The sequence below is a fragment of the Heteronotia binoei genome, chromosome 1 (assembly GCF_032191835.1).
Source record: "Heteronotia binoei isolate CCM8104 ecotype False Entrance Well chromosome 1, APGP_CSIRO_Hbin_v1, whole genome shotgun sequence".
In the NCBI taxonomy this organism is placed as follows: Eukaryota; Metazoa; Chordata; class Lepidosauria; order Squamata; family Gekkonidae; genus Heteronotia; species Heteronotia binoei.
The window spans coordinates 67296614-67323844 of record NC_083223.1 but is presented as its reverse complement, the minus strand read 5'-3'; positions in this window follow the sequence as shown (position 1 = coordinate 67323844).

Sequence of the window (27231 nt, the reverse complement as noted above, 5' to 3'; positions counted from 1 at the left end):
CAGGTTTCCCTTCCCTTTTGGGTGCCGGGTGTTCCTTCCCACCCAACTGGGAAGGGATCCAATCCAATCCCTCTCTGTTCTGCACCAGCTCGTCCGCCAGTTCTGAGGCCTCTGTAATGGTTTTAGGTTTCCTATCTTTTACCAGGCATTTCAACTCTTTGGGAAGTCTTAAGTAGAACTGGTCTAAAATCAACAACTGAAACAAAGCCTTAAAATCCTGGGCTTTTTCTTCCTCTACCCATCTCTTCCCAAGATCACCCAGCTTTACCCCAAATTCAGAATAGGATTTAAATTCTGGTGGGGCTAAACCCCTGAACTGCTTTCGGAAGTGGTCTGCCCCCAGTCTAAACCTTTTAAAGACAGTGGCTTTATAGGTTGCAAAAGTTATCCCCCCATCTTCCATAGGCATGCTGTTAAAGATGGCTGCAAGTTCTCCAGTCAGGATGCTACAGAGGTAAGACATATAGTCTTCCTCTGCAATTCCCCACTGTTTGGCTGCCTTTTCAAAGTTGGAGAGGTATATGGAGGGGTCTTCTCCCTCTTTGTACACTGCAAAGTCTTTGGGGGTGACTTTGATCTTTTTGCTTTGTTCAGCTTTCAGACGTAGCACCTCAAGCTCATGGTGACGTTGCTCTTTCTGCTCCCGTCTACGGATCTCAGCTTGTCTTTCATCCCTCTCTCTTTCCTCCCGGCTGCGGATCTCTGCCTGTCTTTCATCCCTCTCTCTTTCCCTCTCTCTTTCCTCCCGTCTGCGGTCTCGGTCCGCCTTGATACGCATTCTCTCCAGTTCCAATTGTAGCCGTAAGGTTGCTTCTGACTGGGTGGGGTGCACTTCTGCAGGTGCCCCTGCATGCTGATTATGCTCCAACAGGAGGTCTTGCATATCTGCTACAGTCATGTTGTCACACTCCAGCTTTTGCTTTGCACACTCTTCCTGGAGCTGTGGCTTTGTCATCTTCAGGATGTCCCATCTCTGGGCACGCTCCATCCTAACTAAACGAAACTTTTCCTACTCCAGTTGACCCCAAAATAAAACAAAACCTCTGTTGCTTCCTCTGGGTGCTTGCACGTCTCAAATTCAAAATGCCAACTTAAAAAAAAATGCCTGGCCAATCAAGTTCTCTGTTTGTTCTTATCCCACCGCCAACTCCTGGAGGGAGTTATTTCCCCTCCGGCCACCTGGGCTCGCTGCCACCACCTGCTCAGTCTAGGGGTTCAGATTGAGAGGAACAGGACTCCCAACCCCCCTCTCCAGCTATGAGGCCAGGCCTCAAGGTCCTCTGCCACCCTGTACTTAGGTATCACAGAGACCACAGCACTTCTTTGGGGAACCCCTGGAGGATTGGCACCTTATCCAACTGCATGCCTTCCCCCTTCCCCAGGGCCCCCTTCATAAAGCAGCGTGGACTAAGCGGTTGGGGATCTATGTGGTACAGAGTTTGACTGCCAGCATTCAAAACAGTAAAAATGTTTAATAAGAAGAGAAAAAAAATAAAAACAAAAACAGTTACATGTAAAAGTTTAGCACAGCACCTGAACAGCAACAAGAAGGACAAATAAAAGGTGGATTTAAACGCATCCTCTCATCCCTGGTGTAAACTAGCCCTACCTTGTGAATTACTGCCTGGGGGCCACTCCGCCTCTCCCACGGGCAGGAGCCCACAGGCTGGCAACCTATCTCCCTGAGCGTCAGCTGAGAACTGGCCTTTTCCCGCCTAACTCAAATAAATAAAACAAAAGAACTTCCTGCCCCTCTAGGAGGCTTTCCCCCTAGAGTTGCTGGCTTAACTCCAGAAGGGGGGAGGCAATGGGGAAGGCTAAAGAACTTCCTGCCCCTCTAGGAGGCTTTCCCCCTAGAGGCACTGGGTTAACTCTGGAAGGGAGGAGGGGATGAAGGGAGGCTAGGCCAAAGCCTGCTTTAGTAGTTTAATGTTCCCTTCCAATGAAGCACCAACATTAACTAAGATGGCGTTCCTCTACACCATGTATGGAAAGACCCTCCCTGTCTCCTCCTTGTTCCTTTAGTAATGTGACGCTTGTAATGATGTATGGGATATGGTGTGGTCCTTTCCTGTAACTGAGCAAGTGTTTACTGGAAATGATTGTCTGACTATAAAACTGTAGACCTTCCTGAAATCGGGGCTCCCAGATTCGTTTAGACATGAGTCTGGTCTGGGGTCTGTGTACACATTAAATAAATGGCTGTTTCTTCCTGATTTCGTCTGTGGCCTCATTTCTGCCTGACCACCAGCAGCTAAGGTTGCTGCTACACTCCCAAATGAGATCAGGTCCCTTTGGGACCTGTTACAATTCTGCAGGGCCTGTAAAATGAAGCTGTTCTGCCAGGCCTTTGGTTGAGGCAACAGATGTCCAATAACATTGGACTCCTCTGCATCGACTGCCCATGGCGTTCATATATAAACTGTTGCCAGGAATGGCCAACCTGATCCATCTTGATCCATCACCCCTTCTATCATGGGGTAAGTGTACATTAGTTATAATCAATTGCTAAACTGTTGGTTAAGAAACTCAGATTATTGTGTAGATTACTTAATGTTTTATTTATTTAATATTTTACTTTTTAAATGATTATTTAATGTTTTAAAATGCTGCTATGCTGTGATATGATGTGAGCCATCCTGAGCCCACTTGCAGGGTAGGGCAGGATATAAGCCACAATAAATAAATAATTTTAAACACTTCCTTCCCCTGTTAGCATAGTTACCACCAGGGCTTTTTTTCTGGAAAAAGGGGTGCTGGAACTCTCAGAAATGGAAATGAAGGAGAAACACATGGATGCCCCTCATGAACTTTTAAACATTTTTTTTTTGGAGAATTTTCTTTCCACCAAGAGGTTTCAGAACTCAGTAGCACCATGTTCCCCCAGAAAAAAAAAGTCCTGGTTTCTACTAACAACTAGACAAGCTGTATCAGAAGTTATCAAGTATCATCCCCTTTTCCAGTATACTGCCTAAACAGGTTCACTGAGCAGCTCAGCATGAATTAAGGACCTCTCCAATACCGTGATCATAAAAAACCACTGGACTAGTGACTTGGAAGCCCCTCTTCATCATTAGATGTCTTAGAATGCTTACAAAGTATCTCTACCTATGCATTAGCAACCCACACTATTCCTGTCATCCCTAGTTGGGACCTAACCTATCTCTAAGTTCAGAGCCTAATTGATGCATACATACCTAGAAACATTGTAAAGGCTACAAGAAAGGTTCCCTTCCAACCTAGTCTGAAGGATGTCCCCCAAATGCCTGTTTGACCCTGAATAGTGGGGGGGAAGCAGTTTACATAGCTGGTCTCTAATTCCCATTCTCATTGGTTGGGCTGCACCAGGTTCCATGTGTCAACAACCCCCTAGTCCAAGAGATTGCCAGGATGAGGCCACAGAACACAAAATCACAAAACCCTGGGTGTGTGAATCCTCTTGTACACCAGTCTTAGTAGCTGTCACCAACCCCTTTGATTATCCCAAGAGCCAGAAGCCAAGGGGCAAGCTTCTGACCCTTCTGGAATTAAACAAGAATGCCAGCCCTGCAAGATAGGTCACTTGCACAATGAGTGTTCACAAAACAATTCACCAGGTAGGTGAACTCTTGGTCTAGGTGCTGGAGTTAGGATTTAAGCCACCTGAATAACAAAACACCCAAAATCTGATTAAAATGGATTCATTAAAGTAGGCAAGAATATTTCAAAAGAAAAATTAGCAGTGAAGAATTAAAACAACAAAACTAAATTCAAGAGACAAACTACACACTAAGACATTGGTTCAAAAGTACCAGATGTCACCAGGTTTTTTTGGTTTTTTGTTTGTTTTGTGTGTGTGTGTTTTTTAAGCAGGAATGCAGTTCTGGCTGGCTTGGCATCAGGGTGTGTGGCCTAATATGCAAATGAGTTCCTGTTGGACTTTTTCTACCAAAAAAGCCCTGGATGTTACCCTTCTCAGCTGAAGACATTCAGCACTCAAAAGTCCACTTTGTCTAAAGTAAGCATACGACAAGCAGAGTGCCAAACCCTCAACAAGCAAGCAACCATTCAAGATGGTTCTGATGTTGCAACCAGGAACCAAAGCATGATAGCTTCCAAAAGGAGAGCCACACACAAGAGTTATCCAAAGGCTACACTTCAGGTTACAAAAGCTAACTTTTTAATCACTGAAAATCCAAATTGGGGAAAATCCCTTAGACCAATAATATCCTAGCTTGTGATGTCAATTGATGAATTGACCCTGTTGCTAACCATGTGACCTAAAAGAAGGGGTTGGAATAGAAGGAAATGATGAAGTTATCTGCAGCATAGCTCTGTCATTCTCACATGTGTAAATCATTACTTAATTAGATAGAATGCAGTTAATTGGTTGCCCAGACCCTCCATCTAGAGCCCATTGTATTTTTTCTTCACAACAGGCCTTACTCCTAGTCACTGATAATTAGCAAACAGGTTCCTATAGAGTAAGCAGGATTTAGACCCTGTCATAGTTATGAAGATGAGGTTCTCAGCTTAACAGCAGTTTTGGTTGATCTGACTGCCACTTATGGCACAGTCTGGAGTGATGTACACATTTTCCCCTGCAGAACATTATTTTGACTCCTAAATAACATGGTGAGCAATACAACTTTGCAAGTAATCATAGGCCAGTCAATCAGCAAGCAGAAGAAACTGATTAATGGTCTACTCCAGGTCTTGGCCCTTGCTCCAGTTCTTTTTTTTCAATTTATGCATCTTTGATGTTCCCAAGACAGTATCCAGGAAGTTTGCTTATGCCAATGACATTGTGATTGCAATGAGGCAGAAATCAATTAAAAGGACTGAGGAAATACTGACTAGGGACCTCAAAATTTTGACTGATTACTACCATAAATGGTGGCTTATTCCAAGTCCAGGAAAAACAGAATCCTTCTGTTTCCATCTCAATAACAATCTTGCCAACTGTGAACTGAATACAGGGTCAGACCTCCCATGAGGAGACTTGGGCTATTGCCTAGGGCACTGCTGGCTCAGGGGTGAAAAATTGGACTTCCTGGATCGGTGGGGCTTTTTTCCTGCTTTTGCAGCTCGGGATACAAAAGCAGGAAAAAGATTTTTTTTCTCCCACTTTGAGTCTCCATGAGGCATGGGCAGCAAGGATTCCCCCCTGCACCTCTTGGGGTCTCCAAGAGGCACGAGTGCTGGGGCTTTCATCTTGCTTTTGCACCCTGGGGAAAAGATCTCTCCCCCCCCCCCCCAACATACCTCTCAGTGTCTCTGAGAGGCGCAACCCCTTCTCTGGGTTCAGACCACAGCAGCAGCCTGATTTCTCCTTAGTAAGCTCGAGAGTCTTGGAGTAAAAGGACAGGTCCTCTTGTGGATCAAAAACTGGCTAATTAATAGGAAGCAGAAAGTGACCGTTTTCGCACACAGCTTACCTCACAGTCACAATCCTGTTCCCTCCACAGCGTCTGTCGGATTTCCCACCATCTGCGGCGGAGTTACAGGAAGTGCCGCAGCTTTTGCATAGCAAATGTAAACTGCTAAAACCCAGTTTATGTTTGCTACGCAGAAGCTGCGGCACTTCCTGTAACTTCAGCGCAGATGGTGGGAAATCCGACCAGACGCTGCGGAGTGAACAGGATTGTGACTGCGAGGTGAGCTGTGTGTGAAAACGGTCAGTGAGTATAAATGGGCAGTCTTTGCAGTGGAGGACGGTAAGCAGTGGGGTGCCGCAGGGCTCAGTACTGGGTCCCACGCTCTTTAACTTGTTCATAAATGATTTGGAGTTGGGAGTAAGCAGTGAAGTGGCCAAGTTTGCAGATGACATTAAATTGTTCAGGGTGGTGAGAACCAGAGAGGATTGTGAGGCACTCCAAAGGGATCTGTTGAGGCTGGGTGAGTGGACGTCAATGTGGCAGATGAAGTTCAATGTGGCCAAGTGCAAAGTTATGCACATTGGGGCCAAGAATCCCAGCTACAAATACCAGTTGATAGGGTGTGAACTGGCAGAGACTGACCAAGAGAGAGATCTTAGGGTTGTAGTAGATAACTCACTGAAAATGTTAAGACAGTGTGCGATTGCAATAAAAAAGGCTAACGCCATGCTGGGAATTATTAGGAAGGAAATTGACAACAAATCAGCCAGTATCATAATGTCCCTGTATAAATCGATGGTGCGGTCTCATTTGGAATACTGTGTACAATTCTGGTCACCGCACCTCAAAAAGGATATTATAGCATTGGAAAAAGTCCAGAAAAGGGCAACTAGAATGATTAAAGGTTTGGAACACTTTTCCTTTGAAGAAAGGTTAAAACGCTTGGGGCTCTTTAGCTTGGAGAAACGTCGACTGCGGGATGACATGATAGAGATTTACAAGATAATGCATGGGATGGAGAAAGTAGAGAAAGAAATACTTTTCTCCCTTTCTCACAATACAAGAACTTGTGGGCATTCGATGAAATTGCTGAGCAGTCGTGTTAAAACGGATAAAACGAAGTACTTCTTCACCCAAAGGGTGATTAACATGTGGAATTCACTGCCACAGGAGATGGTGGCGGCTACAAGCATAGCCAGCTTCAGGAGGGGGTTAGATAAAAGTATGGAGAAGAGGTCCATCTGTGGCTATTAGCCACTGTGTGTGCGTGTATGTATATGTATATATATGTGTGTGTGTGTGTGTATGTGTATGTATGTGTGTGTGTGTATGTATGTATATATATATATATATAAATTTTGGGGCCACTGTGTGACACAGTGTTGGACTGGATGGGCCATTGGCCTGATCCAACATGGCTTCTCTTATGTTCTTATGTTCTATCCTATGGTCCATAGGATAGAATGTAGAGATCAGGCCACTATTGCAGCATGATCCTAGAGAAGGAGTTTAAAGTTTAAAACCCTTCCTCAAAGGATAGAATTGGTTATCAGTGCATGTGGGGGGGATAGAATAGGATTGATTATTAATGCTGGTGGGGCACAAATCGTTAGCCTTGCCAAGGGTGCCAAACAGTCTAGGTCTGGCCCTGCCTGAATGTCTACCTTAATGACACCTGATTTGCACACAACCATACACTTGATTTGACTTGCCACATAAAACATGGAAGATGGCTAATAGAATATGAACAGGCTTTGCCAGTTGTGCAGACCTGTTGTTTAAATGGGACAAAATACTAGGTCCTGAATGTGATTGTGGTGCAGCCTGCTGAGCTATTTTCAATCTGTCACAGGAATGTGACCGTCATGATATTATGGAGCTCTTTGAAGTCTCCCCAGCTGTGACTGAGTGGATTGAAAATTTAGATATTAGTATTTAGGAGGATTGGCCCGATCAGTCCACATACCCATTGTATCAACTTGGTTATGTATGTTATATTATTATAGGCTTCCCGTGTGTAACTCTGCTGTAGGAATAATAAATAAATAATTCTGCCCAAGACTGTGATAATGGCCTGAAGAGTTTGTGCTGTTTTGTACTCAAAGTTATTTGCTCAAGAGGAACAATTTCAACAGGCAATTTTTCCTTTCTAAAGGAGATTTTACCCAAAATATTCCCTTATGAGAATCTGTCTCATCTGGTCACCATTGTATCTCTGTGCCCTCCATTTAATTATTGAATGGCATTGTCTTCTGGAGACTCATGCTTGACCAAATTCTATTATAATAAAAAATTAATTTTGAACAGCCACAGAAATATTTGTTCACATCTATCTTTTTGGTACCACCTGATATGAGGGTGATGTGCAAAGATTTGTCAAATTAGCTCAGAAGATTAGCTCAGCTGATAGTTGTATTGGAGATGGTGGTTACCATTTGTTCAGTGCTTGTGAAAAACAAATAAAATACCCATAAAACTGAAATTTCCTGTGAGCTTCTCTACCATAGAGTGAACAAATATTTATTATATTTTCTGAAAAGCTTTAATGGATGTGTGTACAACTTTAGATGGTAAATTTACAGGCAGGACCTCTTTTATGTTTAGTGTTTGTTCTTCTCTGAACATTTCTTCTTATTGAGGAGTGAAGGGTAGCTCTTCTTGGTAGTGTGCCAGCATGGTTTAGCTCTACCTCTGAGAGAGAACAGAGTGCCTGATTGTTAGGCTGGTTTCTGGTAATGAGCAGACCTTGTACTATTCAGTCTGACTCTTGAGAAAGAGCAGGCTGGTGGGATGGAATCCTTGGGGCTGATCAATAAAAGCCTGTTTGTGCCTTGAAGCATTAGAGAAAGGTCAGTCTATTAACTGAAGCCATAACTAGTTTAAATTTATGTGCCCCAGCCAGGTTTCTCCTTTGTCTACCTAGAGACCTATGCTGCTGATATGTTTTTTTAAAACCAGCTGATAAATAAATCAATCTTCTCTGTTGTTTATATACCATTCCTGCCTCAGTGATCTCCATATTCTATTTACTCACCATAAAACTTATGTAATAGCAGGAAACCCAACGCCTACCTTTAGAACACCTGGTAACTAAGGGGAAGGTTTATAGTTTTTTAAAAACCTGGTTTGCCAAAAGCTATTGGAGACTATGTGGGTTGGTCCCCCAGTTTGTAGATAAGCAGGGCTTTTTTGTAGAAAAAAAACAACAGGAGCTCATTTGCATATTAGGCCATACTCCCTGGTTTCACCATTGTTTCACATAAGGCTTTTTTGGGTAGAAAAAAGCCCAGCAGGAACTCATTTGCATGTTAGGCCACACCCCTTGATACCAAGCCAGCCAGAACTGTGTTCCTGTGCATTTCTGCTCAAAAAAAAAAAAAGCCCTGTTGATAAGGCCTGTCACAGTCATCCACCCAAAAACGAAGGCACAAACTTCAGCTGGATTAAACTAAGACCTCATTATTTAAAAGGGCAAACTACAACAGGTAAATTATTTACCCTATTAATTCAGGCAACCTGATGGGTTCACCAGCACTTGGGTAATCCCACTTTGGCTCCAAGTCCAGAGTGCTACTACGTTAGCCAACTTCCAAGTGGCATGTAGTAATATCCTGGAATGATAAGTATCTCTAGACCACATAGATCTCTTTCCCTGGAGAAAATCCATATAAAAAGTGGATTCTACAGCATTACTTCCCTGCTGAGCTCCTTTTCCTCCCCAAACTCCACCCTCTGCAGGAGCCACCTCAAATCCTCAGGAACTGAAAGCTGTTGGCAATCCCTAAGTGCTACCTGGTTGCCATTCATTTGTCCGTGCTTTGACATCAAAACGGTACAGAGAGCTACTTCCAATCAAGGGCATTCCTACACCAGTCAACATGAATGTTCAATTCACCCTTGATACTGAGGGAGGGCACATGCAAATATAATTAAGCATTACACAATGTGCCTGCAGTAAGCTTGTCACCTTAGTTTGGGTCTTACCAGTCAATGGCCAAGCCTATTTTATTCTAAACTCCTCTGAACTATTTAATTATAAACACTATGAAGCCAGCAATAAAGGACTAACTCAAGGTCAATCAGAGACAAATCCCCAAAAATCCTGTTTGATCCAGAATAAATCAGCTAATCCCATGCTGCATTTAAAACAAGGGAGATGAGAGCAACTCTTCCACCAAAAGACAGGAAGGTGACAGTGTGCTTACTGTAATCAGACAGCATCAAGTGCACTCTTGATTGGTTGGGTAGCATGGACTTTTCCTGCCCATCCAGTAATTTGATACCGTCCCTTTTCAAAAGACGCTTGAAAATGTTTCCTAGTGATGTGGAAACCAATCTTTGTTCCATTCACACAGATGTGTGTACACATACATGTACACACATACCCCCACTGCATTTCTAGCTTGTCCTAGGGATTTCTTTAACCAAGGTCTTGCTACTTGGTTTTCAGCGACAAAACCTAGATGAGAAAATCAAAATCTTAACAGGTAAACAAGTAGCCTTTGATTGTGGCTAAACTACTCGATTTGAGCATACAAGTGAGACAATAGCCTGGTAGATGATATGGTCTCCTATTATGGCTTCTATATAGTCTATTCTATTATATAGTCTATGCTATATAGTCTGTTCCAGGGGTGTCAAACTCATTTGTCATGAGGGCTGGATATGGCATAAATGAGACCTTGTCGGGCCAGGCCATGTTGGGCTGGGCCATATGTGTACCTATTTAAGATTAGATAGCAGAGATATAAACTTTATAAGGGACACAAACACAATTAAAGTTTTTTAAAAAAAACAATTAAAACATGCTTAAAACATTAGCGCTCATTGGTCTTAAAGGTGTTTTCTTTGTATTTCTCCATGGGATCCAGGGAACTGGGCAAAGGAAGCTCTGGCTCTTTCCTTCCTTCCCCAGGGTACCAGGAGGGTGAGGAGCCTCAGCCAATAGAAGGAAGAAAGGGTTGGCTCAGTAACTCTGCTGTGTGGTTGTAATAGTCTGGTAAAGCAAGCTCTTCCTCCCCCGGCTTTCCTCCCCAAAGGGAAGAGCCTCAGCCAATGGAGAAAATAGAGGTTTTGCTCTGTAGCTCCTGTGTGATTGAGCAAGCCTTGCAAAACAAGCTGTTACACAAGGAAGCAAGAGAGAAGGAGAAGAAAGCAGATGACAGCCAGTTGCTCAGGGGCCTGATAGCAGCCCTCCGAGGGCCTGATTTGGCTCCCAGGCCAGATGTTTGACACCCCTGGCCTATTCTATTATATATATTCTATTATGGCTTCTATATAGTAACTTTGGATAAACTTGGTTTCTCATGCACCCCTACCACATTTACAATGTTGTGAGCAACATGTATGAGCAAGCCATATGCACACAGGATTTGCATTACCCTTTGCCCTCCCAAAAGTGGATGGATAGCACTGGTGCAGTTGAAGTTGCTGGAACCCTACAGAAATCCATTCCATGGAACTTGCTGTATGAATCTATGTCCATGTAACTGCATTTCAAATGAAATCCCTAAACATTTTGTTTTGAAAATTCTGCACTTGCTGATGTGACCCCGAGTCAGTCACAAGTTCTTGCTGTGTTATCATTTAATTGGACTGATTTTACCAAACTGATGAAATTATAATCATGTTAGACCAGCACATATGCACATAGACTGCTAGTTTGGTGTAGTGGTTAAGTGCGGACTCTTATCTGGGACAACTGCATTTGATTCCCCACTCCTCCACTTGCAGCTGCTGGAATGGCCTTGGGTCAGCCATAGCTCTCATAGGAGTTGTCCTTGAAAGGGCAGCTGTTCTGAGAGCTCTCTCAGCCCCACCTACCTCACACGGTGTCTGATGTTGGGGGGGGAGGTAAAGGAGATTGTGACCACTCTGAAACTCTGAGATACAGAGTATAGGGCGGGATATAAATCCAATATCTTCTTCTACTATGTGATTAGCTACCTTTTGTAAATGCAAACTGAACTATCATTTTTTGCTTTTCTTTAATACCAGTTCTGCAATGCCTTTTTAATGTTAACTTAGTATTTTTAGTATTTTCTAAACCTTACCAGAATCTTTTTGTTTGGTTTTACCCTCAACTCCTCCAAGTTTACATATTATCATAATCAAAATGGCACCTGAAGTGATATTCAACTGTGATTAAAAACAGCCACATATAAAAATAGTTTCAACAATAGCCACCCCAATACAGAACCAGTAGCAAATCAAATAAATTGATATCAGGAAGAACCACAAAATTCCCTGTTTTGGACAGGGCTGAACACCAAATGATAAATCTACACTGCCGTCCTAAGCAGAGCTACACTTGTGGGCGAGATAGCCAGTGTGATGTAGTGGTTAAATCTGCAGACTCTTATCTGGGAGAACCAGGTTTGATTCCCCACTTCTCCACCTGTGCTAGCTGATGTGACCCTGAGTCAGTCACAAGTTCCTGCAGAGTTATTCCTCTCAAGAGCAGCTATGGGAGAGCTCTCTCAGCTCCACCTACCTCACAGGGCGTCTATTGTGGGGAGGGGAAGGGAAAGGAGATTGTAAGCCACTCTGAGACTCCTTCAGGTAGTGAAGGGTAGGGTATAAATCCAATCTCCTCCTCCTCCTCTTCCTCTTCCATTACATTACATTCAATGGGCTTAGAGGGGAATAACTCTAAGATTGTACTGCTAACGCTGATAGCATGAGAACTTGGGGCTGCCAAGGGAATGAACTTTTTTAAAAAGTAAAAGTCCATCTGCTTCCCCCCCTCCCCTTTCAGCTCAGTGAATAACAGGTGTCAGCAACTGGTGAGAGCAGCTCACCTGGTGCAGACATCCAGCAGCCCTGCTAATTAATTCAATAATTATACCTGTACAGGTTGGGAGGAAGAAATTTTGCTCATCTTTCAGCAAGCTTTCTCTGGACTGTGTCTTGATTGGTTGTAGGAAGTCAGTCGTCTAAGTTTCTATAAATGTAGACTATTTTGCTAGGTGTCACTTTCACTTTTTCCTTTTTCAATGTCCTTTTCCTTCAACACCTGTGTTTTTGCCTCTGCTTTTATCTTGCCATTGCTTCCACTTTGGATTATGCTGCTTGAATGTGAATTGTATCTGTCAGTGCTCCAAGAACTTAACATCCATACTGCAAGAACCTTCAGTAGGTATATATAGCAAGTTAGCTTTGTTTTTTAATGTATTGTGCACCCTCTCTGGAACTGTACAGTTTTTAAACCTTTTTTTCATTTTCTTTATAATAAAGCTTATTACACAGAAGAAGAAGAAGAAGAGGAGATTGGATTTACTGCCCTTCACTACCCAATGATGTTTGCTGCTGTGAGTTGATCAGTCCCTTACCCAGGGTAACTGCAGTTACATTCGGAAAGGAGGATCTTGTTCAAGTTTCTTGAGCTTGAGATCAGGGAAACAATTCACTCCAAGCAAGTTGGGGCAGCCTTGACAAAGAGACACAGATTGTTGCGGCTTGAATTACCACAGTTGTGATTTGCAGCTACTGACTGTCTTCATGCTTTTCAGGTCCCCCCTTACAGATGGATTGGTGCATATGATTTAAAATTGAACAATTAAGAGGAAATCTTATAATTCCCCTTTGCACAACTTTCCCCTGCAATTAAACAATCTGTTTCTTTTGTCCTTTTTAGGAATGTGGAGTCTGTTTCAATTGATTTTGATCAATAGTAAAATTCAAAGAAAAAAGGGGCAGAAAGGGATATTCTACAAAATTTCAGAATTTCATTCTACAGATTCTCAGAGGCAGACAACCTTCCCAAACTTTGCAACCCTGCTATGGGTTTTAATTTAGAATATCTGCAAGGGCTGAACTTGTAACAGGGCGCAACAGAAAACTACAAAGAGAAAACAAAGAGAAAAGAAGGTCTTCTTTTGGGAGAGAAAAAAAAGCAAAATCAATGGCTATACCTTTAAGGTGAATTTTTAAAAATAAATTCTATTATCTGTAACAATGCTATTTTAAAATAACGTAGTAGAGATAGAAGCAGCTAGTGGGGAAAATTATTCTAATCTACATGAAGTGGAGCTTTAATTTTAAACATGCCACTGAAAATGAAATACTTATTACTTACATATTTTTATCCCAAGAAACTATTTCCATATTTTTATATTGCTTAATGCACTTCACAGCTTGTGAGCTTAAAAAAATATTTATTGGGACATTTCTCTGTGTAAACCAATTGTAGTACCACCTGATAACCCTACACATACTTTTACAGAGGAAAGTGTGGAATATCTATTCAATTCGAAGCTGTATATCATGCAAGTAATTAGCTGGGTTGAATCTGTTATTATGTTGTGTACACGAATTATAGTGAATAAATGTAGCACCATCAGCATATCAATAATATTTGCCATTAAAAGGAAAGTGCAAAAATCTATAGTGTTTTACCATGTATCATTTGCTGTTGTTCGTATTCCAGGAAAGTGAAATTGTAAGTGCTTGCTTGACAGCATAAAAGGGTTGAAAATGAATTCACTGGTGGAGGTAGTAAAGACTTCAGGCTCACTGGCTTGCAGGAATATTGATGCACAAAATACTGTTCAAGTGTTTTCCATGTGTATTTTTTTTTTTAAAAATGGCTCCTAGCTAATTTAAAGGGTACAGTAGCAGAAACTTCATCCTGCTTTCCTCAACCATCATGACAGCTCAATATTATTCTGTCCTTGTAAATTCAGTTGACATCCAAAAAGCCTCAGAGGCTGTTCATGTCTTTCACTAGATGATACCACCAGCTGCAGCTGATGTAGAACTTTTTGTGCATTTAGGAATGGCTCCTGCAAGCAAATCAGAAAATTCAGATGCCATTGCAATCATTTTAACACTGAAGGAAAGAAATGCAAATGAAAAGATAAGCAATGAAAATCACTTGAAACTCTGGTATATCTGTATACTGTATATTGCTGCAAGCTATGAGCCCAGAACAGGTAGCATATAAAATGGGGAATGGCAACTGGTGGTTCATATGCATATTCCAGTCCACAGAAACGTTCTAGTTGGCCTCATGGAAAGTGCTGTGGACAGAGGCTGGGTTTCAGCAAAATCTAATGAAGTCAGAGGTGTTCTTAGTAATTCTGGGGCCCTGGGCAAAAGCCAAGGAAGGGGGCCACTCACAGGCTTTTCGTTCTCACCTGACTAGCAATGTATATATCCAGTCTAAATGTATATCCAGACGGTACCTGGAATTTTCCATGATGCCAGGAATTTGGAATATCTGGAGCCAGTCATCCAGGATTATTATTTTTTCTTGAATTTTCCTGCTATAAAAAAGCCCTGGGCTTTGCATTAGCTTGGATTCACTGATCTTACATTTGTTGGGCTTGCAAGACCATTCCTATTTGGTCTGGTTTGGAGGATTCTCTGGTTTGACATGGGGTCAGATTCTTGGGTAGTACATTTGTTGTATTAGGCTTGTCATGTTGCCCCATGCTTCCCTCGTCCTGCATTGGTTCAACCTCCTTCAAGAGTCTATTGGCCAGTAGTTGCTTTGCTTGGTCTTGTGTCTTTGGCTACTCTTCACTCATAAAAAGCATGGGATGTTTTCCCACAAAGAAAACATTGGAGCATGGCTGGGGGTGCATTGTTATGAGGTCCAGAGAACTGGACTTCTTGGTCTAATTTACTTGAAATTTGGGGGTTATTGAAGAGCAGGCAACAGCAGGTTTGTTGCAATTTTGGTGCAATCTGGTCAAAAGCAGCCCTTCAAAAAAATTTTCATTAGGGAATAATGAAGCCAAATAGTACTGCAATCTCAAATAAAACCCAGATCTGAATACCAAACCAGTGTTTTGAACCCAGAAAGGAGAAGGAGGAGATTGAATTTATATCCCACCCTTCACTTGGAGTCACAGAATGGTTTACAATCTCCTTTCCCTTCCTCTCCCTACAATAGACACCCTGTGAGGTAGTTGAGGCTGAGAATTCTTTCTAGAACTGTTCTTGAGAAAGCAGCTCTTTCAAGAACTGTGACTGACCCAAGGTCACTTAGCAGATGCATGCGGAGGAGTGGGGAATCAAACCCAGAACCTTCAGAGTCTGCTGCTCTTAATCATTATACCAAACTGGCTCAGCAATACTGAGATTTTTCCATTCCCTGATAGCCAGAAAGAAAGAAGAGGAAATCTTATTACATCTGTGAGAATTTGCTAAAGGAAATTCATTTTAACTAAGGAGATACTGGAATAATTTAAAATATTCCTTGAGTGGTTATATCAGGGGTGGCCGAACTTGTTTAACGTAAGAGCCACCTAGAATAAAATGTCAGTTGTTTGAGAGCCACAAGACATGAATATCAGATGTTTGAGCATAGGAAGGAAGGAAGGATTGAAAGGAAGGTTAGATTGAAAGGAAGGATTGAAAGGAAGGACTGAAAGGAAGGTGGAAAGAAAGCTAACAGATGCGGAAGGAAAGGTGGAAAGAAAGCAATTTTATTTATTTATTTATTTATTTATTCTATAACTTATATCCCGCCCTTCCCACAAAGTGGCTCAGGGCGGCTCACAACAACAGTAAAACAATAAAACAGAGTTCAGAATTATTACATTTAAAAGTTAAAACATTTAAAAACCTAAAAACCTTAAAATTTTAACATTAAATCTATACCATATGAGTCACAGAAGTCTAATAAGCTACATTTATTTCCCAGTCAGGCGTAGGCTAACCGGGAGAGGGTTGTCTTACAGGCCCTGCGGAACTGAGCAAGGTCCCGCAGGGCCCTCACCTCTTCTGGCAGCTGGTTCCACCATGTAGGGGCCATTGTGGAAAAGGCCCTGTCTCTGGTTGTCTTGAGACGGACTTCCTTAGGCCCGGGGATGGTGAGAAGGTTTTGAGTCCCAGACCTCAGTACTCTCTGGGGAACGTGTGGGGAGAGACGGTCCTTCAGGTAGGCAGGTCCCAGGCCATATAGGGCTTTAAAGGTAATGACCAGCACCTTGTACCGGACTCGGTATGTTATTGGGAGCCAGTGCAGAGCCCGGAGACCCGGCCGAATGTGCCCCCACCTTGGGAGGCCCAATAACAGCCGGGCCGCGGCATTCTCACCAGATGCAATTTCCGGGCCTGGCACAGGGGCAGCCCCATGTAGAGGGCATTGCAGTAATCCAACCTCGAGGTGACCGTAGCGTGGATCATTTTAAATGCATTCTCCAAGCCACTGGCTGCCTTCTTCAAACCGGCTGACAGGGTGATGGGGACTTCAAGAGCCACACAATATGTGTGAAAGAGCCACATGTGGCTCCCAAGCCACAGTTTGGCCACCCCTGGGTTATATGGTTTAGGTAAGGCAAGTACTATCTAGAGAAAATTAATATCCCTAATGGAATCCAACAAGTCAAATTTCCATTGTAGTGGTAGTCTATTAAGCTACCAAAAGCTAATAAAGTGCTGGGTCTTAATGGTCTGACCCTAGAATTTTATAAGACTTTCAAAGGAATCAGAACGGGATAAGGGGAATTGTCATGTATCTACATTATGTATTATGAATATGCATCACAAAGAAAGAATCTATTGTGCATAAAAAGTAAATGAAATCTGTAAGTCATACAATACCATACCTTATGGCCTAAAGTTGACATTTCAAAACCTAAAATATTCAGAAATAGATAACTCCCTTCTACTTATATCCCATACAAAGCATATGATTAGATCAGTGTACCAAGCCACATATAAAAAGGATTCCAAAGATGTCTTGTATCTTGAAGGGTCTGTCCTTTCAATAATGATGAAAGCAAGTCCAGTTCTTCTGTTTCTAGTATTTTCTCAATTAGTTTTTGCTTTTTATGTGTTTCTTGAAGTTTCCAACTGTGGGAGGATCATGTGTTCAGCATGCCACCTGGTTCTGCTATATTCTGCAACATCTGCAGACACAAGAGCACAAAATCCTTACATCCATGTTCAACTTTATGTCTGCTCCCTTAGATAAATCTATTCCTGATAATTGCTGAGTTTGTATTAGTTTCTATAAATTATGAAGACACGACCTCCTGGTAACTGGGCAGATGTTTCCTGTTTGAGTGACTTCAGTGTGATTGCAGCATGTTTAAAAATAAAAGGAATCTTGCTGAGAGGGAAGAGAAGCTTCTTCTCCTCTGAGCAGGCTTTTTCTCTCGAAACACGTGTCGAGTGATCATTCCTACATCCAACTTTGCGCAACTAAGATCCTTGTTGTTGTAATAATATGTGCCATCAAATGTTTGTTTCCTTTGTATAATTACTAGGAAAAATATTCAATAAAACTATTTCTGGCTTAAATTGCCACTAACCTTTCACTATATTGAATGCAGCCCCCTCTCTCAGCAGGCCCTAGCCAGCCTGCCCTGATATTGTGTCCCCTTCTGTGTCTGCCACCTCTGCTAGGTGTTCAACACATCCACTTGCTGCCAGTGCTCTATGTCTAGGTATGTCTAGTGCTCTATGTCAGTATGCTCTGTCAGGGAGCCTTTGTCTGGATAATTTCTGTTTGTACAGGGCAGCCATTGAGAACCTGTGCAAGGAGTTGGGCCAGCCCTCCAGGGCCAAGTTCCTCCCTGCACACCATCCATATCCTTCAAAAGAACCTGCCGTCCCTCAGGTTCCTGGCCACCAGATCCTTCCAAAGGGTTGTGCCATCCAGACTGCCTTTGGGGGTTCTAGACCTCAGGAGCCCCTGGGCAAGGATGCTCACCTGGCATACAGTGGCCTCACTGTCATTCTCTTGTCCATTGGGGTCCTCCCCTGGCAAGCATTGTCCCACCAGATGTCTTGCTGTAGCCAAAGAGATAGAATATCCACCACATCAACAGAGTAGCCACATTCTGGGGTGGGAGCATCATGAATGTTCCCCTAGTTTGCCACCAGTGTACCTGGCCCCACACACATGGGCATGGCCTTGGGGTGATGAAAAAACAAGCTGCAGCAGTGGCCAAGAAAAAGTCCCCGTGCAACTTTATGCCACCTTAAGGCATCTGGCACAGAGGAGTGCTAGCAATGGGCAGTGAAACACAACCACCAGAGAGCAGTGCCTTCCATTGATCATTCTAGGGGTTTGAATTTTTCTTTTTTTTTAAAACTATTTGGGTTTTCCCTGAAAAGGAGAAGGGTGACATTGACGTTACAGCCTGGAATTCCCACATTTCTGTGCCCCTAAGCTATCCTGCAAGAGCAGGCTGTGGATTTATTTCTGCTAGTAGAAGACATCAGCAGAGACAGAATTCTTTCTGAGTGTCCAGCCGCACTGGTACATGAAAGGACTTGGTCATCTCTGTGGATAGCCGATTCCTCCATGGTGCCATCCTGTGCAGAAAGGGTGTGTGCCTCTAGCTCTGAGGGCCCTGGCATGGATAACAAGTGTCCGAGACCAGCCACAGCACCCACAGCAACTACCATTTTTCTTATGCTTGCCATTTTTGGCATTGCCACTAGGGGTGTGCATTCGGTTCAGCTGAACCGAATAGACCGACGAATGTCCTGATCCAGAAAAATATAGCGCCGTATACTTCTGAATCCAATTGGAAGGCATTATACGGGAGCTTTATACAGCTCCCCTTATACGTCCAAATCAATATTTGGAAGTATATGGAACTCAATGTAAAAGGTGGGAAAGGAGCTTCTGCAGCCTTAGGGAAGCTGCTTGCCTCCTTTCCCGTCTTCGGAAGCCTTTTCCCGCCTCTCCCATAGCCTCCCTGAGATCAGGGAGGGAGGGGGAGAGGAGCCCCAGCAGCCAATCCAAAGCATGCATTTGCAAATTATGTAGCTGTTGTGTAGCTGATGGCTGGGCTAATCCCCCAGCCATCAGCAACATTGTTGTTCTTTTGTTTACTTGGGTATCCAAGTAAACACTGTTCTCCGGCCAATCACAGAGCAATGGTATTTTTTGAAACTGCTCTGTGTAGGGCCAGAGAACCTGTTTAAGGTAGTCTGCCTGGCTGGACTCCATTCCATTGCTGCTGTGTTGGTGTGTGAGAGAGATTGTGCTGAGCTGGCCATTGGCCTCAGCTGCTGCTGCTCTCTCTCAGCCTTGCCTGACCTGCCTGGAGAAGACATCTAAGGTAAGACAGTCTTGGGGTTCTTGTTTTTATTTTAGTTAGGATAAAAGTAAAAAGACTTGTAAGACTCAGAGTCCCTTTACTTATCCAGATTTGGGTGGGTGGGTAGCTTATTTGGGGTTAGGGTTTGGGGGGTTCTGCTGGTGGTGGGGACCTGGGGCAGGGGTTGCCAATTTGCCTATATCTTACTTTAGTGAGAGGACTTTTAAAAGTGCTGTGTCTTTTTACTTTTCCTGATTTGGGTGGTTTGGATTTCTTGGGGTTAGGGTGAAGGTTTTTTTGGGGGGTGGGGTTGCTTAAGATTTAACAAGTATTGTTAAAAGTCAAGTTTTTTACTGTTTTAAAAGGATTCTGTGTTTGATTTGTTGCTGCTGTGTTGTGCTGCTGTTGTTCCTTTTCTCTTCTGGTACTGGTTTTTGGCGGGGGGGGGCTGTTTGGCCTAATTTTTCTCAGTTGGATTTGTTTGGATCTGTTGTTGTTGGTTTTGCATCCTGTCCTGTTGTCCCTTTTCCTGGTTCTGGTGTGTGTTTGGTTTTTTTGGGGAGGGGGTGTTGACTGATTTGACCTGAGGTTTTTTATTGTTAAAAAGTTCAGTTTTTTAACAGTTGATTTTGTTGGCCTTTTCCCAGTTGGATTTGTTTGGATCGGTTGCTGCTGGTTTTGCATCCTGTCCTGTTGTCCCTTTTCCTGATTTTTTTTTGTGTGTGTGTGTGTGTTAATAGTTAAGTTTCTTTCTGTCACATTTTGGTTTTTTTTAATTACCTCTGGTTGGTGTGAGGGGTTTGGTGTGTGGGCTGTGTGGGCTGGGTCACTTTCATGTTTTTATAGAGCTATTTTTGGAGTTTGAGGGTGCTTTCATTTTGGCTAGAGCCACTAAATAGGCTGCCCCACTAATAAGGGTGGTTTTAGGGATTATGTTTTTTGAAATTAAAAAAAAATAATCCAGTTTAGGGCTTTATCTTCTTTCAAAATTCGACTAGGCCAGATAGGGACAATTTAAAAAGATTTTAGGTTTCTTATAAAAGGCAGCGTGACTACTAGGCCACATCAGGCTCCCTTTTAAAGAGACTAGGGTTGCAGTGCATCTTGCTTTCAGCCACTGAAAGCCAGTGCATCCTTAGATTTCCATAGGGTAAACCACAGCTTCTCTCTAGTTATAGGGGTCACCTGATTTCTAGTTTGCAAGGAAATCCGGTATGTCCCAGGATCTGGTTAGGAGAAATTTAACTAGGAGGATTTAACAAAGATTGCCTTCATCTCAAGGTAGCCTTTTAAAAACTGTAGCCAGGTAGAGGCAGGATCACCTAGTCTCTTAAACTTTACCAGACTACTACTACACCAACCCAAAGGTTATGGACCAAAAAAACCAAACAAGTTTTGGTGGGTGGGTTTTTAAAAAGAAGTCAGGGCACTTGTTGGTTCAGGGTATAGTGTAGTGAGTTAGGTTTGTAAAAAACCCCACTCTCAGTTCAGGTTGTGTGAGACTGGCCAAGGGTGACATGAGTGACAGGCAGCAGAAGAGGGGCCCTGGGGGCAAGGCCAAGGAGAAGACTAGAGGGGTGGAGGGGAGGGGGAGGACCCAGTCCCCCCCAACCTGTGTGTAGGGCCACTCCGCAGCCGCCTTCCAGCACTCCGACCTCTGGCCGGAGTGTGATGAAGAAGTCCCGCCTTGAGTCCTTCATCGAGGCTGCTGCTGGGGCGCCCCAAGCAGAGGTGCCATTAGGTGCTGGCACTGAGCAGGGATCTGCTGCTTGGGCAGTCTCTTCTGCAGCTGATGTCGCTTGGCCTCAGCAGCCAGAGGAGGGGCAGCAAGAGCAGCTCTCTTTGGAGATGAGCTTTTTCTGCCAAAACCATCACCCTAAGGAGGGTGCAGAGTGTCGTGCAGGAGCTGGAGGAGAAGCTGGTTGAGCCCCCTTCTTCAGTTCCTTCGGGCACCAGCAGTCCTTCAGGGGATGACCAGGAGGGGAGGCCACATGGGGTGGAGGGGGAAGAAATGGAGACACATGAGGTGCCTCCATCTCTGCCCACTTCCCCCCCCCCCGGCAGCCAGCCCCTCCTGCCATCCTGAGACATGATGTGTCTGTCTCGAGCACCTCACAGGAGGTGGCTCTGGACACCCAAGCTGCCAGTCAGCTTGGGCATCCATACACCTCTGAAGTCTGGAAGCATTTCTGACTTATGGAGGATCCACACTATGCTCAGTGCCAGCTGTGAAGGGCCCGGATCAGTCATGGGCGGGACCCTGCCCAACTGACTCTGGGGGGGGGGGGATGTGGAACCACCTGTGGAAGCACCACCAGGTGGTGTTTCTTAAGGGGGAGAAGCAGGCTGGTGCTGGGGTGCCCAAGAGGCCAACACCACCCAGCCAGGAGGTCCTTCCCACCACGACTACCTCCAGAGCTCTCCAGGAGAGTTCCACGACAGGGCAGGGACACCAGGCATCTCTGCCTGGGATGTTTGGTGGGGTTGGCACCTGTGTGTCAAGAGGGGGAATCAGGTACGGCAGGAGGGTGATCGCCTGGAACCTTGCCAGGTTGGTTCACCCATGGGCTTCCATTTTCAGTGTGCAACGCTCTCCCTGCGTTGTTTGGGGCAGAATTGGAGAGCTGGCATCTGGGTTTGCTGTAGCCAGGTCTGCAGAGCAGACCTTGAGCAGATTGTGTTTTGTGTGGCAGTGATGTTGGCAACTGGGTTTATATTGGTTCCAGGTCAGCAGGGTTCATAGAGTAGATAGATGGATGTAGTGCATTTGGGTCCTATAGAGATTCTCTGATGTGGTTAGGTTTGGCTTTGGGTGCCTTAGGAATTGGACCCCCTGGTCCAATTTTTTTTTTTGGCCTTGTGGGTTTTGTGTGGGACAGTGCCTTGAAGCTGCACAGCAATTTTGGGGGGCTCTCCTCAAAACCCCCTGCTCCCCAAAACCACTTTTCCCATGATAATTACAGTGGGGGAAGTGACTCTAATTGTTTTTTTTCTCACCATTGGGAACAGTGTTGCTTTTGGGGTGCCCACAGATGGGTGCAGTCTTTTTGGGCCAGAGGGGTTGCATGTGGGTAGTCCCCTGAAGCTGCCCTGCAGTTTTGGGGCCTCTCCCTCAAACCCCCCTCTAGCCATTTTTCCCACAGCAATTATAGTGGAGGAAGTGGCTAATTGGGCTTTCCCCAGCATTGGTGGCAATGGGCCTTTTGGGGAGCCCAAAGACAGGGAAGCCCTGCCCAATCTTTTTGGGACTTGGGGGCTTCATAGGGGAGAGTCTCCTGCAGGCCCCCTGCAAATCTGGGGGCTCTCCTTCAACCCCCTCCCCTTCAGGCGGCTTCCAATATACGCTATTTTGCCATTGATTTCAATGGCCCATAGGGTATAATGGGGCCGTATATTTGGAAATATCTTCAGTATATATGGCTATTCCGAATACTGGTATTCAGAAATATATGGTATTCCAAATATTTTGGCCCCGTATATTTCCGAATCCGATTACATCCAAAAAATTTTTTGCACACCCCTAATTGACACCAGTACATACTAGCCACAACACTGATTCTTTTTGTGAATGGCCCCCAATGGTATCAGTTTTCCATGGCTTTCTCTTGCTCTGACCCCTCATTCAGCAGCTTAGTTGTCTTCCTATTTATCTGTTTTCGAGCCTTATTTCAAGCCTCAGATAGCTTATTACCATCTAATTGGCCTTAGAATTTTTCCCCTCTGAGCATAGCTACCAGACAGGGAGGATGACATTAATTTACTACCCTCTTCAATTGTTATAGAACGGGGTAGATGATAACTCCCCTGGTAGCTTCCTACTTGAAGGGAGTTCACTTTCTGATGGAACTCTGAAGAGACAATAAAATAATCAATAATACTTGCTCCTTCAGCATTAACACAAATAAAGTCCCTTCCATTTTCAAAAAAATGGGGCATTCACTGAGAATCACCAGCCCATTATCAAATACCACATTAAACAATTTATTTCTTACCAGATTTATTTTAGCATCTTGTGACCTTCTAAATACTATAACATGCCCCAACAGGCTCTCTGGTGGCTCAGTTCTATAAACTTTAGTATATAAGCATTCGTTACTATATCTTGGGCAGGCACTAAAATCTCCTGCTATCAGACTGGTATTGCAGGAGAAAGTTGAACAGTTCACTGGATTAACAGTTTGAATGATTTCCAGATTTGAAAGCAAACTGAATCTCATGTAACTGAAGGTATCTGATGAACTGTGCATACACACAAAAGCTTACATCCAGAATTAAACTTTGTCGATCTTGAAGATGCCACTGGACTCAAAAACTTTGTTCTGGAGGGATATAGGCATTGATGACTAAGAGATTACTTTTCTCAAATTCTAATAGGAAAACCATGGCTAGCTGGGGTTCACAGGGGAGCTCAGTGATTGTCACTCAAAGATTTATAGCCCAGATGATGGGCAGCCACCCATTACTTCTTATGGCAGGGAGTGAAAAAGACATATATTCTGGGAAAGTTAGTTTATCAATCGCCCAGGTCTCCTGTAGTACCAACATATATTTAGCCATGAAGCACTTGACAACCCCAGGCTGAATCTTTCTTTCCCACCAGTCAATCCAAGACAAGATTTTTGAAGTATTGAGTCATTTTCCTGATTGGAAACCAGCAGGAGTGTAGGAGGTCTATAAAGGCATTAGAATGGATGGCTACAGGGCTTTTTTTGGAGCAGGAACGCAGTTCCGGCTGGCTTGGTGTCAAGGGATGTGGCTTAATATGCAAATAAGTTCCTGCTGGGCTTTTTCTACAAAAAAGCCCCGTGTGGAACAATGGTGATGTCAGGGAGTGTGGCCTAATATGCAAATGAGTTCCTGCTGGGCTTTTTCTACAAAGAAAACCCTAGTTGGCTATATTGACCTTCAGTGCCTAAAAGATCTTTGTCAAGGTGGGCAGGGATGTTCAAAGGAAGAATGACATTATTCTACCGACCAGGAATCAGGGAGGTCGTTATTGTGCAAGGTCCATAGCACTGCCTGCCAAGAGGGCTACACCTAATTTTAGGCTGATTTTTAGGGATTGCAGTATTAGCACACTCCATATTATCATTGTCTAGATTTATAATCTCTTTAAACTCTGTGCTGGTGATATTCTATGGGTGTTTCTTCCCAGACAAATTTAGAATTAGAATGATATGAAAGGAGAAATGTGCAAATTTGTTCAACAGGATCTAAATGAATCTTCATATTATGTCCAAAGCTAATATTAACTAATTTCTGGAGTAGTTGATGTAGGCAAGAGATAAGTATATTCTGTTTTTCAGTGGGAAGCACACCAAAGAAAGATAACAGATTGTTTTCAACTGACTCATAAGGAAAGTTATCTGTTTTTGATTGCACTTTTGCTTGCAGTTTAGCTGATTGATTCTGCACCTGATTTTTATCTTTTATATTTTTCCAGGGGTAGAGGTGAACTAAAACCAATAAGGGTCTGAGACCTGCCTTTAGCAATTATTCTTACACTGTGCCGCCTTTTTATAGGAACATCAGCCATCACTAGATTTTTATTAATTCAAGAGAATTTTACTGGAATAATTATATACCTCTTCAGTCAGCTCTGATTAGCTAATATTAATGAAGAAATTCTATGGTAATAAAAATGCAGCAAAAACCACTCTGCATGCAAAAGGATATGTTCTACATTTTTCAGATCACTTGTAGTGTAATGTCTACTCAGAAGATAGGCAAGATGTTTAGCTAAATGCTTAGTTGATCAGTTAATCATAGGGTCCTGATACAGGAAAAAAATTGATACTATTTTATTAGTATCCACAATGAATTTATGCAAATTGCTAGGAGGGAAGAATTACCATTATATCCTATGGGAATCGGTTTGCATAGGGAACAATGGAGTGCCCAGCAGACATTCCCCACCCCCACTTTCTGATGACACTGAAGCAGGGGGAGGGCCTACAAACCAAGGGATCCCCTGCTCCCACCTGGGGATTGGCAACCCTACACTAAAATCATCAGTATTAGGCACAGGGATGCTGATGAGATATGGCTTTTACCAGCGCTTTTTTTGTAACAGGAACTCCTTTGCATATTAGGCCACACACCCCTGATGTAGCCAATCCTCCAAGAGCTTACAGGGCTCCTAGTACAGGGCCTACTGTAAGCTTTTAGAGGATTGACTACATTAGGGGTGTGTGGCCTAATATGCAAAGGAGTTCCTACTACAAAAAAAACACCTGGCTTTTACAATCGTAGCCTGAAACATCTCATTTTCTTCCACTACCTCCTCTTTTTGTTTTGTAACATCCAGCCTGATTTCTGGAGAACTCAAAAGCTTGCACAATGTTTTGTCTCATTTTGGTTGGTCCTAATAAGATGTGAATTGTGATTTGGTTTATACCTGGAGAGGTTCAGATCCTTACTGAGCCACGGAGCTCAGTACCTTTTGCCATGTAGTCTTATTCTGATCTATCTCATAGGACTACTGTAAAGGTAAACTAGAAAGAGCAAAAGAACCATGTACACTACCCTCAGCTTCTTGATGGGATGATAGGATTAAAATGTGCTAGGCAGGGGTGGCCAATGGTGGCTCTCCAAATGTTTTTTGTCTATAACTCCCATCAGCCCCAGCCAGCATGGTCAACAGCTGGGGCTGATGGGAGTTGTAAGCAAAAAACATCTGGAGAGCTACCGTTGGCCACCCTTGTGCTAGAGAGTTCATTCTGAAAACCCCATCATGGATTTTGCTAAATATTAACACCCTAATCACAGTGGCAGTACTAGGACACCAGCCCGAGGCCAGCGCCTCAGGCAAGGCACTGTCACCGCCCCTTCGTCAGCACTGGGAAGGGTGAGCGCAGGTGCAGTGAGGTTCCCGCTGTTAGTATACGCACCATCGTGGCGCACCATTTCTCTGTTTCTTGCATCTGTGACGTGAGAGGCAGAGGGACGGCGGGCAGCAGCAGCATGCACACTGACGCCGGGAGCCTCGCTATTGCTTCTAAGCAGACTATTTCAGTCTGCTTAGAAGCACGGGCAGGGGGAGGGCCCAAACCAGCACTCTCTTCAAAGCTCGGCACTCCTGGCAGCCACCCACTGTGGCTCAATGGATGTGCCGGACCTGCCTCATCAGTATACAAAGAACATTCTTTGTGTGAGGTTGCAAAATATTAAGTTTTGTGTCTGAAGAAATTAGCTACATTTGGGAATGTATCTGGAAATCTTCAGTGGAGAATTAGATTTTAAGGGATCACCCCAAAGTTGAGAAACTAGAGTAGGATGCTGAGCCAACTACAAAACAAACGCAAAGAAAGTGTTATTTAATTATTAAGCAAAACAGTGCTCAAGGGCATACATTCACCTTCAGTTAAAATTAATGTTGTTTTGACATACAAGAACCTAGGCAACAATGATGTGTCCCCAGGGGTTTCAGTCAGTAGAAAAGCCAGGTTTGCACCAGCATGCCATATGGCAAGCCTGAATATACAGATTCTAAAACATCACAAAATGCAGCTATTTCCTCAGGAAAAAAGAGAGAGAGAGATGCATATGTGGTCCCAAAATCCCAGCATCAATTATCCTGTTTGTTTATTGCCATTAGCAAATATTGCACATTGTGTAATTTCCATTTTAATCTATGTTAGTTACTACGGTGTGTATGAAAAATTGATACAAGGTATTTGATAATGGAGATCTCTTAATACTATTCTGTTAATAATGCAGATCTGTTAATACTATCATCATTGTATTTCACATTGCCCTATGGAACTGAATTGAAATCAGATTTAAAGTAAATGTCGAAATTAAATTGCAGAAATAATGGGGTGGGGGACCTTTCATTAAGATCTTGTAGAGTTGTAACTGACTGT